Raw genomic sequence first — 3,754 nt, 5'->3', positions numbered from 1 at the left:
TTTGTCAGTTGCCTTCCTACATTTTATTTTTATTTTGGCTTCTAGAATGAAAGCGTTTTCTCTTTCAGGAGAGGAAGGCTGTTGCTTTTTTTTTTTTTTTTTCCCTAGATGACTCAAATTAACCCAAGTGGTTCCCCAGGGTGGGAGGCTCAGGGACAGCTCTCTCCCTCAAATGCCCAGCTCTGAAGACTGTAGTAAACAGCCAGTCAACAAGAGGCAATTGTTATGAAACTATGGCAGTGATTTGGAACAAGAGCTGACAGGGAGGGTTTTTTTTTTTAATGTTTTTTTGTTTTTAATTTCTGAGAGAGAGAGACAGTGTGAACAGGGGAGGGCCAAAGAGAGAGGGAGATACAGAATCTGAAACAGACTTCAGGCTCTGAGCTAGCTGTCAGCACAGAGCCCAACACGGAGCTTAAACCCATGAACCGTGAGATCATTACCTGAGCCGAAGCCGGACGCTTAACCAACTGAACCCCCCAGGACCCCCAAGGTTTTTGTTCTTGAAAGCGTATAGCTTGTTGAAATCCTTTTTCAGTCATCAAAATATTGGATGTCTTCTCACATCGTCTCCCAGGGACAGGCCTACCTACTGTGTTCTTCACTGCAGTACTCTTAAGGTAGAAGTAGGTAAAAAGCTAATTAATGTTTAATTTCCTTGAGCCTCATTTTATGCAGGTGGAAATGTCTTATAGCGACTTTAAGATGATTGTCATGTTTTAAAATGTAGTAATGTTCTTGGAGAGAAAAATTGCTATTCAAAGCTGGCAGATAGTGTTTAGTCTCTTTAATTTGGCACAATATGAATATTGCGTTTCCTATTGTTATGGCAACACAGGATAAAACTATTAAGGTATTAATACTAAAAATAATAATTAGCCAAAGATCATAATTAAGTGNGGGTGGAGGAGAGAATCCCAAGCAGTTTCTAGCTGTCACAACCCAGGGCTCAATCCCACCAATGGTGAGATCATGACCTGAGCCAAAACCAAGCTCTTAACCAACTAAGTCACCCAGGCACCTCAGAAAAAATTGAAACTTGTATACATTTTATATGTTGCTGATGGGAATGTCAAACGTTACAGCCACTTTGGAAAATAGTCTAGCAGTCTCTCAAAATGTTAAACATAGTTACCATACAATCCAATAGTTCCATTCACAGGTGTATACACAAGAAAGTTGAAAACATGTTCACAGAAATTTGTACGTGAATGTTCATACCAGTATTATTCATAATAGCCAAAAATAGCGTTTGTCAATTGATGAACTATAAGGAAAATGTGGTATATTCATATCATGAGATATTATTCAGCACTAAAAATAAATGAGGTACTGACACATGCTGCAACTTAGATGAACCTTGAAAACAGGATGCTAAATCAAAGCAGTCAGTCCCAAAGGACCAGACATTATGATTCCATTTATACAAAATGTCCAGAATAGACCAATTTAAAGAGACAAAAAGTAGACTGGTGGTTGCCAAGGGCTAGAAGTGGACAAGGGGAGATTGGAGGTTGATAGCTAAGGAGATGGGATTTCTTCCGGGGGTGGGTAATGAAATGCGGTGATGGATACACAACCCTGTAAATATACTAAAAGCCATTGAATTGTATAGTTTAAATGGGTAAACTGTATGATATCTGAATTACATCTCCATAAAGCTGTAAAGAAAACCCAGGGGTGCCTGGGTGGCTGTTTGTAGAGAGTTTGACTCTTGATTTCGGCTCTAGTCATGATCCCAAGGTCTTGGGATCAAGCCCTGTGTCAGGCTCTGAGATCCAGCCCCATGTCAAGGATGGAGCCTGCTTAAGATTCTCTCTCTCCCTTTCCTTCTGCCCTTCTCCCCTGGCTCATGCATGCACGCTCTTTCTTGAAAGAAAGAGCTAGAAAACACAAATGTAACAATTCAAGCATATTTTGAATATGCTTAGACTTAGAAATGAAATTTCAGAAAAAAAAGGCTTAGTATCTAAAGGAAAAAAGTTACAGTAAAATTACTTAGAATCAGCTATTCTGGTATATTACCTTTTTATTATTTTATTTTATTTTATTTTTATTTCTGGGAGAGAGAGAGAGAGAGAGCGTGAGCAGGGGAGGGTCAGAGAGAGAGGGAGACACAGACTCTGAAACAGGCTCCAGGCTCTGAGCTGGCAGTCAGCACAGAGCCCGACGCGGGCCCGAACCCACGAACCATGAGATCATGACCTAAGCGAAAGTCGGACACTTAACCGACTAAGCCACCCAGGCGCCCCTGGTATATTATCTTTTTAAAAATTTTTTAATGTTTATTTATTTTTGAGAGACAGAGTGGGAGCGCAGGGAAGGAGCAGAGAGAGGGAGACAGGGAATATGAAGCAGGCTCCAGGCTGCTGACAGCCCAGAGCCCGACATAAGGCTTGAACCCACGAACTGCGAGATCATGACCTGAGGCAAAGTCGGACACTTAACCAATTGAGCCACCTAGATGCCCCTCTGGTATATTATCTTGAAATACAAAGTATGTTCCACCACTGACATGAACCTAATTTCCTATACCCAGTCAACTAATTTAGTTATCAATTGCAACAAGTTATCCGCAGAAAAAAATACTACTTACCGGGGCATTTCAGATTCTGTCTCCCTCTCTCTCTGCCACTCCTTGACTCATGCTCTATTTCTGTCTCAATAATAAATAAAAACATTAAAAAAATACTACTTAGAGGTCCACATTCTATGGGTTTTTATTGTCATTCATCCATAGATCCTCAGTGCCAATACTCAAATGGCATTTCCCCAGATTCTTCAGGACTGTGACTTCTAACATTTAATTTAAAGAAACATTCAAAAACGATTTCCAAATACTGCAAACATTTTGTTGTCAACCTGTACATCAAGAGACAGGTCAATACCGACCTCGATATACTTTCAACTTAAGTGAAAGGTATTGTCTTTTGCTTTTCTGTTGCTAAAACAGACAGCCAGAGATAGCACAGTGGGTAAAACTTGGAAAGTAGAGGCATATTAAGAGGATGATAGCATAGGTTGCCTCTGAATAGATGATCTGTTTGGCCCAGGAAGTATGGAAATGAGAGCTGGCCAGAAATCTACAAATGCAGACCTTTTGAATGACCCAAAGCAGAGGGTTTTACTGGTTTCCATACCCATCACTCTAACTCCTGGGACCGACCTACAATTCTGCAGCTTCATCCTGTCAAGGGATGACTTTACCAATCCAGATATAAACAATGAGTTGTTAATCTTCAAGCATGAACAGGCAGAAAAGAGGTTTTCTTCTAGAGGTGGGGAGATGGTCATCAGGGTGTGCAATACCAGTGGAAAAGAGCCAAATATAATTTCAGAAATATTGTGAGCTACTTGGCAGCATGTAATCTGATGATTAATTACCAGGCTACAAATTGTTTAACATTTATTGGCACACAACAGGCCAACACAGTATGACTCCCTGAAACTTTCCTAGCAAGCTTTAAGGTTTACTAGCCAAACACTTATGGCAAATACCTCTTGTGCCCACTCACCAACTTACCAATGTCATTGTCAGAGATAATGTAGTTGAAGTGATAGCATAAATGGTGGGGTATCTGGGTAGCTCAGTCAGTTGAGCATTGGACTGAATTTTGGCTCCTGTCATTACCTCATGGTTTGTGTGTTCAAGCCCTGCCATCAGGCTGTCTTTGCTGTCAGCATGGAGCCTGCTTAGGATTCTCTCTCTCTCTCTCTCTCTCTCTCAACATAAACATTTTTAAAAATGCATAAA

Source organism: Crocuta crocuta, unplaced genomic scaffold (assembly GCF_008692635.1).
Source record: "Crocuta crocuta isolate KB4526 unplaced genomic scaffold, BGI_CrCroc_1.0 scaffold26, whole genome shotgun sequence".
Taxonomy (NCBI): domain Eukaryota; kingdom Metazoa; phylum Chordata; class Mammalia; order Carnivora; family Hyaenidae; genus Crocuta; species Crocuta crocuta.
This window is presented reverse-complemented; position numbering follows the sequence as displayed.